At 44.2% G+C, this 15773-nt stretch overlaps 1 protein-coding gene across 3 annotated transcripts in view; it reads left to right on the forward strand.

Annotated features, from left to right (window-relative positions):
- Nucleotides 1-965: 965 nt before the first annotated feature.
- The window catches only part of LOC109924049 (serine/threonine-protein kinase 38), a 50146-nt gene continuing 35338 nt past the window's right edge, over nucleotides 966-15773 (forward strand). For 2 of the 3 annotated variants that reach the window (XM_048611920.1, XM_048611921.1), the window contains exon 1: nucleotides 966-1140. The gene's annotated coding sequence lies outside the window, so the exon portion shown is untranslated. Of the gene's footprint in view, nucleotides 1141-5402; nucleotides 5461-15773 lie in introns of those variants that run through there. The other variant, XM_048611919.1, reaches the window with a different exon arrangement.

Raw genomic sequence — 15773 nt, forward strand, 5'->3', positions numbered from 1 at the left:
AATGGTCATCATTAGATTCTTTAATCCCTGGGAACATTATTCTGGATCCCTGGATTAATAGTCTATTGACAATATTGCCAGGCCCATTAGACCCCCTTAATTTACCCCACAGGGGAAGAGACAGGTTGAGAAGGAGAGTCCTTCTCTGTAACTTCAGCCTTTGTGCGAAATGAACCCACAATGTTTTTGTCTCACACACTGCATCGCAAACCAGCCATCCTGCCAACTGATCTAAATCTACCCCTATAATACTCTAGTTGGTCTGATATAAATGTTTAAAAAAATATCTGTGGACGCTGGAAATACAAAACACCAACAGAAAGTGGTAAACACAACACTGAAGAGGAATCATGTCACTGAACCCATTAACTCTGTTCTCCCGCTATAGACACCGCCAGACCGGCCGAGTGTCTCCAACAAATTCCTGCTTTTACGCTCATTGGTCTGGTTGCTAGGGGCCCCGTGTATATTATGGTCTAGTCAGTTGCTAAGGGCTCACCTTTTATGGCCTGACTGGTTGCTAGGGGCCCGGGTATTATGGTCTGTCCGGTTGCTAGGGGCCCCCGGGTATTATGGCCTGACTGGTTGCTAGGGAGCCCAGGTATTATGGTCTGGCCGGTTGCTAGGGGCCCAGGTATTATGGCCTGACCGGTTGCTAGGGAGCCCAGGTATTATGGTCTGTCCGGTTGCTAGGGGCCCGCGTATTATGGTCTGTCCGGTTGCTAAGGGCCGGGGTATTATGGTCTGGCCGGTTGCTAAGGGCCCGGGTATTATGGCCTGACCGGTTGCTAAGGGCCGGGGTATTATGGTCTGGCCGGTTGCTAAGGGCCCGGGTATTATGGCCTGACCGGTTGCTAAGGGCCGGGGCATTATGGTCTGGCCGGTTGCTAAGGGCCCGGGTATTATGGTCTGGCCGGTTGCTAAGGGCCCGGGTATTATGGCCTGGCCGGTTGCTAAGGGCCGGGGTATTATGGTCTGGCCGCGGGCTGGGGACAGGGGCCTCTGTTGCTGCTCCGGCGGAAGCGAATCCGGGGCCGCACGGAGCCCGGGAGCGGGTCTGAGAGACACCGAGAGGGAGAGAGAGAGGAGCTGGGACAGGGGCCAGGCCAGGTCGGGGCCAGTGCAGCCCAGAACCGCCAGGTAAGGGCCTGGGGAGTGTCCGCGGGCGGCCCGGCAGCTGGGCCTGACCCTGTCGTCAGGACCCCCGGGGGAGAGAGCGAGGCGAGGCCCGGGCCCGGGCTGACAGAGAGAGACACTCCCCGGCGGGGTCTCCGATCATGTACCCCCGGGGAGTGCCGGTTACCTGTCCCCACCCTGGGGGCGGTCCGGGTGGGGGGGTAGGGTCAGTATCTAGGGGTTTCCCTGTGATCCCAGCTCCTGCTCTGACATGGCCTTCTGAAGGTTCTCCTGTTTGCTGAAGATTTCTAAATTCCTCCGTTTCCTTCCTTCAAGATACTTCTTCTTTATATCTGTCTCCTTCACCAAGTTTTAGGCTAAAAGTCTCTTAACGTGAGCTCCTGTCAAATTGCATCTGATTTGAGGTTTAATTTAGGTTCTTTTATAGCAACGTTTTAAATGTTTTGCAATTTCTGTGGATTTTGCTGACCCAACCACACTATAGAATTCTCGAGCTATGATGAGTTAAGCTAGTGGAGAGGGTCATCAACCAGACTTCATAGATTCAGAATTAATTGCATGACCTCCCCAGGCCAGACTACATTGATGGATTCCCACCTTTTCACCGAGTAAAGTGATCTCGGATGTTTGACCACAATGTTCCAAGAGGATTTTTAACTGCTCTTCCTGCTCCTGGATACTATCCATTCAATAGAAACTGTGGAACTTGGGTAGAGGGAGAATGTTGCCTGGTTGTAATGCCCCCTCGCGGGTAATAGCCTGGGTGATACTGTCTAGACTTTGGTAAGATACCAAAATCTGTACAGCACAGATGGGCGATGTGCATCGCTGTTTCCAAGAAAGATGGAGAACAAATTATTCACGGTGACATCCAAATTACTCGCATGTTTCCTCCAAAGACTTGTTTTCGCAAAATACTTGGTGCACGTTTTCTATTTTTGACATTCATCAATTGTGGGGATAACTGGTATGTTTGCCGGCCGTATACCTGAGCAGCCTGCTAGGCCGTTTCACTTCCATCTAAGACAGAGACAAGGGTGAATTTATTCTCCTGAGGGTTGTTAAGTGTTTGGAATTCTCTATCCAAGGAGCAGTGAAAGTTGGGTCATTGAATCAATTCCAGACTGGATTAGACCAATTTATTTATTTATTTTGATTGACCAGAGAGCCCAAGGTTATATGGGGGAGGGAGGTGTTGGGGCAGGTAGGAAAATGGAGTTAATGTCATGTTTGGCCTCACTAGCTTTGATCTTACCAACTGGTGGAGCAGACCAGAGGGGCCAAATTGTCTACTCCTGCTCCTATTTCTTAAGTCCTTACACAGTTAAAGAGTCCACCACGTTGCTATCTGAAGTCACATATAGGTCAGACTGGATAAGGATGGCAGATTTCCTTCCTTTAAAAGGGTTTTTACAACAGGTCTTTTGTGGTTGCCTTCAGCTTTTATGCCAGATTGATATAATTAACTCAAGTTAAGTTCACCAGCTGTCATGGTGGGATTTGAAGCCTCTGGAGCAATGGGTCAAGCTGGTGGATTATTTATCTGTTCGCTTATCTGCTGTGCTGCTGTAGACATTGTATAGCCAGTAATGTGTGTCTTCTTGAGGCCACTTCTGCTTAATTTGACTTCTAAAGGAGCATTATGTAGATGGTGGAGAGAAGAATGTCATCTGTTCTGCAAAGACTCTCCTCATGTCGTGTCTGTGGTAGAACCCTTGGAGAGTGACCCTTTTTGATTTTGTGCGTGGGAGATGGGCTTCACTAGCAAGGCTGCTTTTCATTGTCCATCTCTAGTTCACTGAAAAGGTGGTTTTCCTGAACCATTGCATGTCAAAATTTGACATGACCGAGTAACTTATTGTGGGCAGCGTTGAAGGCCATTCGCAGGATGGGGTTATCCTGGAAACAGTATTCTTCCATGAAGGAACTAGCTCAGGTTTTCTGAAAACAGACAGCTTCGTACTGAGTCACATTTACTGTACTCAGCCTTTTCTTTTTTTCAGTTTCTATGGTATTTACTTGGTTTTCCTCAAATACAATGTCAGATGGGCACTTCAATTGTCAACATCCAAATGGACTTCGCAATTTTGATTTTCTACTGTATGAAAATGAATATTAAGATGATATACAAGAAATTTTACATAAATTAAGTCAGAGCCATAAATTTACAGATGTAAATACATCTTTTGCAACTCAAATTTCAGCCCCACAATCTACTAAGAAACAATAAAATAGAGATGTAAGGCCTGAGATCCAATATCTTTGAAACTCTGCAAGAATGGCTTTTATTCCTTGACTTTCACAAGGGAGAATAGGTGGCATTGTTGTGAACTGAGATGTCAGGTTATCACGAGCTGGCATCTTGCTACTTGTGCAGTAGGGTGGGAGCTCATCCTCCAGTGACAAACGTCCACGGGTTTGTATTTGCAGAAATCAAGTGACCGAAGTTGTGGTATTTCAATGCAACCATGCGTAAGCCATTCTGTTGTCCCTTCCCCAGCAGTGATCATGAGCTGCAGCTAACTTGTGACACTTCAGGAATATGTTTAGGTGTTTTCTACTTCTAGCTTAGAAGTCAAGATAGGATCTATGATGTTGGGTCAGAATTGAGTGCATATTTGAAGAGACATGATGCTGGGGACCTGTTTATTTACACCTTTGAGGATGTCGGCTATGGCTTCATGTTAGTTTGGTGCTCTCCATCAATATGGGGTGGAGTGGTGCTGGTTAAAGCTGTTGTCTGTCACACTTCATGGGAGAGAATTGGATAGGATGAAATGCTGCAATTTCCATCAATGTTGGCTTGGGTGGTTTGTTTTCCTCACTGTACAATATTCACAGTTTGGGGAAAATGGACAATGCAATGTTCCTGTTGTAAATGTGCTAGAATATTGGCTATATTCTATATATAGCTGCAGTGATTGTATAGGTGTGGGGAGAATGAGAGGAAACCAGGCAATCGAGATTTTGACTGGACATGGGCACTTTTGCAGGATCTTCCTATTGCTGTGGTGGTGTGTGAGGGTTACAGTTGTAAACCAGGTAAGTTATGTGTATAAACAGAGGAATAATGCCAGGTCAGGGACTTCAATAGCTGCCCGATTTCTTGCCCAGCTGTCTGTTCCTGTGCCCCTCGGGTGCTGTAATATCAGAAGTAACACCATTCCCAGCCAGTTACCATCACTGAGGCAGATTAGTGAGGTGGTGTGTTTGTGTGAACTGTGAATTGAAAATACTTGAAAGTCTGTGACACTGTACAGAATGTCTGTCGTGGCTGCTTTGACTGTGGCATATTGGATCTTGTGCGTGGGCATTATCGTACGTGGGTATATGATGCACTCCACTACTGAAGTTGTATGTGGGTATATGCTGCACCCTGCTACTGGAATTGTACACCAGTCTGAATGACTGATTTTTTTGTAGTCAGGAATGCAGCAATAGTAAGTTCATATCGTTACATAGATGTTGATGAATTTCTTCCTGCTCCTGAATACAAACTGCCGCCCCTCTCTCCCCACCCCTCCCCCTGGCTTTGGGTGCTCGTAATTGTCTTCAGGCTTACGGTGTTGCTAAGAGCTACCTGAGTACAGCCTGGTGATAACTGCAGCTCGGTGTTGTCTCCTGCTCTTTGGGAGTGTTCTGGGCCTGTAAACTGGCTGGAGATTTAACAGTCACTGTCTGCTCTTTGGTGCAACCTTGCATCTTTCTCCACCTCCACATTCACCCTTCTCATGTGGCCCTTCTTAGTATTAGCCAATCAAATCAGCTTTCCATGTTGCTGTATCCACAGGATTAAGGATGCACTAACTCCACGTTTAAAACTTCACTTTTGATGAAGTCAGTTTTGAAGTCGAGGAAACGTCTGCTTTTGGGAGTGGCTGATTAAGTGTTAGTATTCAGCTCTGTCTCTCACTCAGGTGCCAGTAGTAAACTTCCCAAATGTTCCTGTGCCAGGTAAACAATGCCACTATTTGAAAAGGTGTGGGCGGGAGATCTGTGGTCCAGTTGCCCTGGGAGTCACTTGTTCTACCTCTCCCCATTCCCATCGATCTTAAGATAGCTAAGATCCCTTAGCCGTGGTAGCTGCTGGAGTCGTTCTCTGTTACGGACTTGCATCTTCTCTCAACAAAGCTTGCAGAGTGCTTGCAATCGCTGGCACCGTTCTTATGGTTTTGATAGGTCTTTGGGGAGTGTGTTTGTAGATTGCTCCACTTTTTCCCCAAGCATGCACAGTTTGAAACATTCCTTTCTTTCCTTTAGCAGCCTTGCGTGAGAGAATTGGACCAAGCCCTGGTTCAGTCCTGGTCCCAGGCGTTTCCCACAGTAAGTCACTGAGAAGCCACAGCTATAAAACTTGGTAATGATATCTGGGAAAGAACAGAACTGAGCTTATTTTTAGTGACCCGAGAGGAATATAATTACCTCTTCGCAGATTCCTAAACCACAGAAGTGGAAATGTTTGGCAATCCCTCCTCTTTGGGTTGGTTCCAGTTAAAATGTGAGTTGAGGGGGCCCTTCATAAGGCAAGTCTGGAGCATGCTTTGGTTGTTCTGATTAAATGTTTGTCAAAGCTGTTTTTAAAAAAGCTTGCACAGCAAGGCAGCACTCTTGAAGTCTGCCACTTTTCAGTGTGCGTGCACATTTGAAACTATGTTAGACAGTATATGGGATCACAGAACTCCTGAGAGGGTACTGTCTTGCCATCCCTCAACACTGGCCATCGGGCAGAAGGAGCCTTTCCTGTGAAAAGTGTATACGTTAACTGTTTCGTAAGTAACGCTGAACTGAAACAAGAACTGGTACCTTCCCCCTTATTGAATTCACCTCCGTTATGTTAAACAGGGGTAATTGTTGGAACTGCTCAGTATTCCCCCCTGCCCAGCTGTCTTAAATGGTAAGCAGTGCCCTCCTTCGTAGGTTTCTTTTTGTATCAGTTGTTCCACAACTCCCACCGGTAGTGTTGATGTAGTTTCTGTGACTGGTCTTGGCACAGTTTCTTATTCAGTAGGAGTAAACACAGCTGACTATGACCAGCCCCTCTGCACTGACCTTGCCCAAGAGCAGCAAGTTGCACAACTCTGTCCCCTAGTGAGCCAGTCCCCCGAGGGCATCCGATTCCGGGGGACAAAGTATCTGAGTCTAGATAATTGCTCAACCTACTTGTAATTCACTGAAGACTGGACCTTGCCCTGTCTACTGCAAACGTGTCTTGTTGCTTATGAAACTTGTGGCTTTGTTCCCCAGTAGAACCATTGACAGAAAATAGTATGTAGTCGCTAAATTTGAACCGTCTAGTTTGCATCAGTATCAAAAAGGTTCTGAGAAATGAGGTACAGCCTTGGGGTCAGTGGCTAATGCTTTCAGCTTTGAATCAGAGGACCGTGGATTGAAGTTATCCTCCAGGGTTTGCTGTGTCAGTACAGTGCTGCGCTGCTGAGGGAATGCTGCACTGCTGAGGGAGCATCACGCTGACCGTGCTCCATTGCTGAGGCAGTATGGTGCTGAGGGTGTAAACTACTGCCATATTTATCACATTTCAACAGTAGATACATTTCAGAAGGTACACAATTGGCTGTGAACTAGTTGATGTCCTGCAGCTTTCTAATTTGCACTCTGTTTACAGTGCGCTAGTTGCTGAGCTTGTTTCTCCAAGCCGAGGGGGATGTGAACCAGTTACTCAGCTCCTGCTTGGGCCCTGAACATAGTGTCTCATTTTTAACTTAAACATTTCTGCCATTTGGTGAGTCACCACTTCGCAAGAAATTACAATCTTCAGCTGTTCTTTTCTGCCAGTTTCTGTCTGCATTGGATTTCTGGCAATCTGACGGGAATTGTCTCTGTCTGTGTTGGATTTTTGGATATTTGTTCTTGCTGGGCACAGGGCCCATAGTGTCAAGCTAGAATCCTGTCAGGCTACGCATTTCACTGACAATCTACCCATGGTTGACCATGTACCATTGTCAAATAGTACAGTGTTGAACATCATCTGTTCTGTCACTTCAATGACATTTTGGTATGTTTTAAACTGTTGTCCTAATCAACAGCAAATCTCAGACTTCTTGGCATTAGTAATTCATACGCTACTACTTTAAAAAGTGGGTGACTGTATTTTACAGTTGATCTCGAGGGCTAGTGCAGACAATGTGTCTGCTTTGAGTGATGAGAAGGCAGATATTTTGGAGGCCAGTAATGGTCAGTGAACGAGGGTGATTACTGAAGGGAATTTGGTGCAAGATAGGACACGTACAGCACAGTAGGGTATGACATCAGTTGTATCGAAGATATTCCCCTTGGAGTCCAGTCCTGCCCCTTCTTATGAAAAACTGCAGTGTGACTCTAAGAAGGTTAGGAAGCAGTTTAATGCCTCAGAAAAAGTAGGGGGCTTATATTGGAATGATACCAGTGATGTAGAACTTCGGTTACATGGAGACAATAAAGAAACTGAGAATGTTCTCTACAATGTATGGAAAGTGAAAGTGTAATTTAAGATTTTGAGGCTGTTGAATAAATGAAGCTAACCTTTCCAGTGGTACAAGGGTCAGTAAGCTGAAGGGAAACATTAACAGAAGGATCAGAAGAAGTGAGTTAATGTGATCCTAAATGCACTGTTTGACAGGACTGTAGGAGCACGTTCAATAAGATCTTTTGAAAGAGGAATTGGACGTAAGAGAAAAATGTAGGGGTCGTGGGAGAGTAGAGCAGGAGGAGTTATACTATTGGGTGACTCAGTCAACGCACCCTCATGGTGAGCTTCTGCTATGTTGGTGAGTGTTTCAGATGAAGACAGGTACAGAAGGTCAGGGAGGCAGTGTTGCAATTTCTGTCTCCATGTTTCAGGACCCATTTTGGGAGAGAGTTCCACTGCCTGAGGTATCCTTTTTTGGGGTTGGGTGTGGGCAAGAAGTGTAGTTAAGGACAAAGTGCCTCTTCCACTTGCTGGGATCACTTGTATTCAGATCTCAAAGCCAATTTGCATATGATTACTCCAGGCTGAAGAGGGTGGTACACTGGCTCAGTGGTTAGCATTGCTGCCTCACAGCACCAGGGACCCGGGTCCACTTCCAGCCTCGGGTGACTGTCTGTGTGGAGTTTGCACATTCTCCCCTGGGTTTCCTCCAGGTGCTCCGGTTTCTTCTCTCAGCCCAAAGATGTACAGCTTAGGTGGATTGGCCATGCTAAATTTCCTATAGTGTCCAGGGATGTGCAGGTTAAGTGGATTAGCCATGGTAAATGTGAGGCTACAGGGATAGGGTAGGAAATGGGTCTGGTGGGATGCTCTTCGGAGGGGCGGTATGGACTCAATGGGCTGAATGATCTCTTTCTGCACTGTAGGGATTCATGAGACATGACCTCATGTTTGGGTAGTCAATGGCCAGAATGATGCCGTTGATATAGTATTCTGCTAATTATACATGCAGATGAAACTGAGAGCTTGGTTGCTCAGACAGTCTTGAGCAGTTAATTGTACACAGATGTTGTGGGCGTGTCCAGACCTGGCACTGTGTACTTGTAAATCACTGGAGATTAACTAGTATTGACTGTGTCCCACGCAGTGATGATAAAGAAATTCTTCATACTTCCTCGTGTGGGAAGTCTTTCCTGACCTGACCTCTGAGGAACTGTGATTTCCAGCTCCTTAGCGGGGGGAGGGGAAAGGATGATCAAGTACAAAGTTAGAGGCTGTCCTGTAAGCTCGTGGTAGCAGATATTATTTGACTTTTCAGATGAGACCCTAAACTGAGGTTCCATCTTGTCCCTTGGGACTTGAGTTGCTGTAAGCAAACTTGAGACACTGTGTTCTGACGATGACAATGGATATCCTGGCCACTACAAGAATGAAAAGAACAGGCATTGGCTACTGGGGTAATTGGTATATGTAGTGTTTGGGCCAATGGGCAGTATTCTTAGCAACATAAAAGTTACCTGACTAACTAAAAAGGCTAACTTGGCAGAGACAGGGGATGTGGCTGGAGCCTTGTGGTTTGTAAGTATTAGTAAGAAGAGAGTGTTGCTTTTATATAGTGCCTGCAGACATCACAAAAGTGCTTTACAAACCAATCAGTTGTAAATTTTGAAATTGGCTGCCTCATTTCTTACCCTTCCAATGTGGGCACAGGAAGCTCCCACAAACACCTGATGTTCTGAGGAAGGGTCACTGGACCTGAAACGTTAACTCTGATTTTTCTTCACAGATGCTGCCAGACCTGCTGAGCTTTTCCAGCAATTTCTGTTTTTGTTTCTGATTTACGGCATCTGCAGTTCTTTCGTTTTTTTTTAAAAATTGATTTCCAGGCTGGCATGCGTACTATGGATCAAATAGCCTCCTGTGCTGTAAGTGTCTGAGTCTGTAAGTAAGAACACAAAGGAAAGTAGGTTATTCTGGAAAGACAGGTTACTGATAGAAATGTAACCCAGCCAGTAGCACAAGCCAGGGTCTCCACAGCCTGCAGATCTGCTGAGTACTCTAAGCACCTTCTGTATTCACTGGTTGAATGAAATAGCTCTTGCTTGTGCCGTTACATGGTCCAAGGACATGGATTGTGCCCAGTTACATTAATCCCATAAGTATATTTCTTGGTAAATACATTTGTTCTTCACAGTGACACAAATGCTAATGTCATACACGCCAGGAGGGTCCCAGATGATACACGCTGTTCAATGCCTTTCACAATCCCTTAATATATTTCCTTAGGTATATTCATAGGAAGCAAGCATTATTGCCCATCCTTCATTGTCCTGGAGAAAAGTAGTGGTGAGCTGCTGCATCTATGTGGTATAGCTGTACCCACAGTGCAGTTAAGGAAGCAGGTTCCAGGATTTTGACTGAGTGAAGGAATCGTCATATCATTCCAAGTCAGGATGGTGTGTGGCTTGGAGGGAAACTTGCAGGTGGTGCTGTTCTCATACATTTGCTGCCTTTGTCTTTCAAGGTGATATAGGTCGTCTATTTCGAAGGTGCTACTGAATAAGCCTTCGTCAGTTACTACAGTGCAATTTGTAGGTGGTGCACACTGCTGCTAGTGTGCATTGATGAATGTTGGGGTTTTATCAAGTGGGCTGCTTTGTCCTGGATGGTGTCAAGCTTCTTGAGTGTTGTTGGAGCTGTACCCATCCAGGCAAGTGGGGAGTATTCCATCACACTCGTGACTTGTGCCTTGTAGATGGTAGACAGGCTTTGTGAAGTCAGGCTCACTGTAGGATTCCTAACCTCTGGCCTGCTCTTTTAGCCGCTGTGTTTATAATTGATTTTGGTTTCTGGTCAATGGTAATCCCAGGATGTTGATAGTGGAGGATTCAGTGATAGTAATGCCATTGAATGTCAAGGGGCAATGGTTGACTTCTCTCTTATTGAAGATGGTCATTACCTGGTACTTGTGTAGCACGAATGTTACTTGTCACTTTACAGCCCAAGCCTGGATATTGTCCATATCTTGTTGCATTTGAACATGGACTGCTTCAGTATCTGAGGAGTTGTGAATGGTACTGAACATTGTGCAATCATTGGGAAACATCCCCACTTCCGACCTCATGAAGGAGGGTGGGAAGGTCATTGATGAAGCAGCTGAAGATGGTCGGGCCTAGGACACTACCCTGAGGAACTCCTGCAGAGATGTCCTGGAGCTGACATGACTGATGTCTAACAATCACAACCATCTTCCTATGTGTCAGGTATGATTCCAACCAGCAGAAAATTTTCCCCTGGATTTTCATTGACTCCAATAGCCCAGGGTGCTTTGCTGCAATATGTAGTCACAAACCACCATGGTATCAAGAACCTTGACCTCACTTTTGTCTGTAAAGAGTACTTTGATTGAACTATGAACTGAAAATGAGAAAACTGGGCCCTGCTTTTAAAAAGAGAGGAATTCCAGGATTTATTTGTGGCTTTGCAGAGCAAGTGGAGCTAATTAATTCATATGTAACAATGCTACTTTTGAGTACAAAGCAGCACTGCCAGTGTGTTCAGGACAATTTTGTTTATAGACAGCCTTGATTGGCTTTAAAATTGGTGCCAGTGATGAGTACCAGAGGCAGCAGCATAGGAACAGGCCTCTGGTGAGGTTGCAATCTAACACAGACTGTGAGGAGTGTGTTATGCCTCACTGGATAATGTGCTGAAAATCAAGCCCCGCTACTCCTGAAGTCATCACGCAAGTTAAAGATTTTAAAATATGTGGAATTCTCCAACTTGCATAAACTCAGGTTGACAGAAAGCATGGACCAGATTTCTGTACTTAACAAATAATCTATTTATTTTTAATTTAATAGACTGCGGAAACAATTATAAACTGTTGACATATGACTGTGCTAGTTAAACCGTCCCCGTCTACACAAACATGCAGATGGACACGAAGGCAAGGGTGTAGTGGGCAGAGGGAGAGGTTGGGTAGGCAGTTCAGTGGTCCCTGTCCATAGGATTTGCTGAGATGAGGCTTTTGCTAGTCAGGACACTGCTTCTTGTTCTTCATGATAGTGGTCATGGATTTGGTTGGTAAGTGTTGTCTAAAGAGCCTTTGTGAATTTCTGCAGTGTGTCTTGTTCAGCGCATTATGATATATAAAGGTAGTTTTTTTTAAGTGTTACTGAAGAAAACTGTTGTTTGTGTTTAGGAGATAGTAGGAACTGCAGATGCTGGAGAATCTGAGAATTTTTCTGAAGAAGGGTCTAGGCCCGAAACGTCAGCCTTCCTGCTCCGCTGATGCTGCTTGGCCTGCTGTGTTCGTCCAGCAGTACACCTTGGTATCTCTGTTGTTTGTGTTTATCCTGGGTTGTGGTTAGAGACAAATTGTAACTACCAGAATCCCACTGCAATTTGAAATTTGTTGTAACTCTGCATGTAGTAGGCTTGATTTTCCAGCTCACCACCCAGTGGGACATGACATGTCCCATGTTTTCATACCAAGGCTGTAACCTTAAGAGTAGAGTGGCTCTGGCTTGTCAGTGAGCAGGTTATTCTTTTGCAAGTGCTGCTTGATAGCCCTGTCACAGACTGCTTCCATCCCTTTTCTGATGGTCGAGTTTAGACTGATGGGGAAGGAATTGGCTAAGTTGGATCTGTCCTGCTTTTTGTGCACAGGACGTAACTGGGCAGTTTTCCACATTGTTGAGTAGATGCTACTGTTGTCAGCTTGATGTCAGTCTGGCTAGGGTTGCAGCTCGTTCTGGTTCACAAGTCTTCAGTACTATTGCCAGAATGTTTTCATAGCCCAACATCTTTACAGTGCCTCTAACTGTTTCTTGATATCACATGGAGTGAATCAAATTGACTAAAGACTGGCATCTGAGATGCTCAGGACCACTGGAGGAGGGTGAGATGGATCATCCGCTCAGCACTTCTGGCTGAAGTTTGTTATGAATGTTTCAGCCTTGTCTTTTGTGCTGATGTGCTGATGTGCTGGGCTCATTATATAGGATGCGGATATTTGTGGAGCTGCCTCCTCCAGTTAGCTGGTCTGTGTTAGTAGTTAGTTGGGACTTAGTTACCAGAGTGTTGCAGCAGGAGTTGAACACCATTCAGACTTATGCTGATAACTGAGGGTGGAGCTGTGTTATTCATCAAATGTTCAAAACGTACTAAAAATAAAATGTGTTGTTGGCAAGCAGCATTTTAAATGAGGTGCATCAAGTTAAAGAATGTGGGTGTGACTCCTGATCAAACATTGAAGGGCTGCCACGTGTGCAGCAAGGTTTGCCAAGACAAACAAAATGAAAAAGCGCACAACAGTGCACAGGCTATGTTCTACATTGCATTTCTGCATCACACATTAGGCTGTTTTATCTTACGGCCAAATTAAACGCAAAGAAAAAGCAGTGGAGTTTCTGCCAAAGATTCAATTGAGGGTGAATGGGATTGATTTTTTTTTAAACAGAAGAATCTGTTCTCTTCCTCCTGCAGCTGCTTGACTGTGTGGGATATGACTCAATTTGACCCCAATGCCCACTTGTCATGTACCTGTTGACTGTGTGCACCAGCTGAGTTGTTTTACTGCTTTTTAAAAATTTTTCCATGCGAGTACTGTAATGCGAAAAGGGATGCCTTTCAGATAATATGTCAAACCAAGGCCTTGTCTGTCCTTGTAACACAAAAGATTCCATGACCTTATTTGAAACTCAAAAGAAACCTTCTTGCTGGTATCCTCTTCGTTATTTATTCTTCAACTAACATCATGAAAGCACGTTTCTGGTCACTCGGAGCTGGCTATATTGTGGAAGTTCAGTGTGTCCAAATAAGCTGCTGCTTTCTGTTATTCTATCAGTGGCTAAACTTTTTTTTAAGAGAAAAAAGTACTTCACTATCTTTAAAATGCTTTGTGTCCTGAGATTGTGAAAAGTGCAATCTTGTCTTGGGTGTTTATTTTCTTGTCTGTTAAATTTCTCAGCACTTCCATGGGTTTTTTTTTGAAATACTGCCTTTAAAATGTTTGCGTCCATCTGACTGAGCAGACAGAACAGGTCCCACCAGATGAAAGGCGGCATGTTTAAGTCTGATCTTGTTGCTTCTGATGCTTCATACAGTATTCCTCTCCTCGTGTGCTTGCTTTTTTTTCCATAAATGTGATAAACAGCTATGCAGGAAGTGGAGTTTAGCATGTGTCAATTATCTGTTGCAACAAGAAGAAAATACTTCTCCAAATTGAGCCTGTGAATGTTCAGATATGTTGTGGGCTGCTGTAATCTTGATGTACAGTTCTTGCAAATTGTCAAATTTTAGTGCCTTCCTGTTTTGAGACTTTCAAGACATGTATTTTGCATTTAAATAATGCCTTAATAGTGACTACACTCAATCATGTAGATTAAAATACCAGCCATCAGCAAAAGTTCTACAGACTGATGATTGGCCAGTGAAGTTCTTTTTGATTTGAGATAGGAATGCTGTTCAGGATATCAGGACATCTCCCTTTTTCCTCTTCAAGTCATGATATGGGTATTTTACAGCAACTTGAGTAGGCAGGTATCAGACATTGCTATAAAACGCAGGAACGACAGGATTGTGCATTCAATACTTTGCAATATCAACAGCTATGTAGTGTTTAATGTTGCAAAACGTCTGACAGAATTCCACCAAAGGATAACTAGAAATTTGGCTGAGCCAAAGGAGAAGTTAAGACAGGCTTTAACAAAACCGCACGTTTTCAGATAGATTCCAAAAGTGGAGAGGATTAGGGAGGAATTTGAGCTTGGGGTTTAAATGACAGAAGACAGTGCCATTAATGTTGGGACAAAGGAGATCGTAGCTGCTGAAGACTCGAAATTTGACTAATATGAGGAATTTGGAGGCTGGTATGGTTGGAGGAAGTTACATTGATGGAAGTACAAAGGATGAAGAGATTTGAAATTATTACTGTTAATTTTAAAGTTGACATTTCTTGACTAGATATCTTGCTAGGTTCAGTGCCCTGTGTTTACATTTCAGGATGGAGGCCATGATGTTGGTCTGTTTTTAATATGTTTTGACATCTTGATCCAATTAATAACACTACTGAGTTTGAGGTCATACCATAGTAAGTCTTCAACATACAGTTTAGTTTAGCAGCTAGGACAGTACAAAGGGAGTGTTGCATTGTCAAAGGTGATATCTTTCAAGAATGATAGTACACACCTTAATTAAGAATGTACTTGTATTGGAGGCAGCATAGCAAAGGCTTACTCAATTGATCCCTTGGATGATAGGGTTGCCCTTTTTGAGGGGCGAGGCAAGTTGGGCTTAATTCTTTTTGTGTTTAGCAGAATGAGCAGTGATCTCATTGAAACTTCCAGGATTATGAAGGGGAGCAGTTTCAGGATGAAGGGCTGTTTATTGATGACTGAAGTTGAGAAATTTCTTTGAGATTTTTTGCCCCAGAGGGTCGTGAGTACTTCATTATTGAATATATTTAAATTTGAGAGACTTTTTTTGTGTCGCAGAATTGAGGGATTGGGAAATGGATGGGAAAGTGAAGTTGATCGTATTGAATGGTGGTATGGGTTCAATGGGCTGAATGGTCTGCTCATTCTTTCTTCTAATACATTTCAAAATAGATGCAGGGTACTGGGCACCCAGTTTTGTAATGTTAAATCCCACCAGGGAGTTTGTAGACCCGAGCGCAATAAATTTGATCAATTGTTATGTGAAACCATTTAACAATTAAAGAATAGAAAAATCTGTTGCATTCTTGTTGAGAACCCACCAGCTTTTTCAATGTCTTTCAGGCAATCTGTCCTTGTGTAGTTTGCCTATCTGGTATTTCACACAGGATGCACTCCCAATGCAATGGAGAGGTGTGTCAGAGATTGTACAGCTGGTTTTGTTCCAAGACAAATGAGTGATGTATATTCACTTGCCTCACTACCAAGAAGTGCCTTTGGTCTTGAGTGTGTAAATTGAGTCATCCCTTCAGTGTGAGTTTATTCATTGTAGTTCTCGTATGTTGAATTGCTATGAGCTGACTAGAATGGGTATGTGCAGTACCTGCAACCCTGCCCCCTTCAATGCTGCTGTAACAGTGTGTTGTATTGATACATTTATCTGCGCTAACGACTAAATGAATTAGAATTAGATTTTGTTTCAGAGATAGTAGGAACTGCAGATGCTGGAGAATCTGCGATAACAAGGTGTAGAGCTGGAGGAACACAGCAGGCCAAACAGCATCAGAGGA

This window comes from Rhincodon typus, chromosome 25 (genome assembly GCF_021869965.1).
Source record: "Rhincodon typus isolate 14 chromosome 25, sRhiTyp1.1, whole genome shotgun sequence".
Classification (NCBI taxonomy): Eukaryota; Metazoa; Chordata; class Chondrichthyes; order Orectolobiformes; family Rhincodontidae; genus Rhincodon; species Rhincodon typus.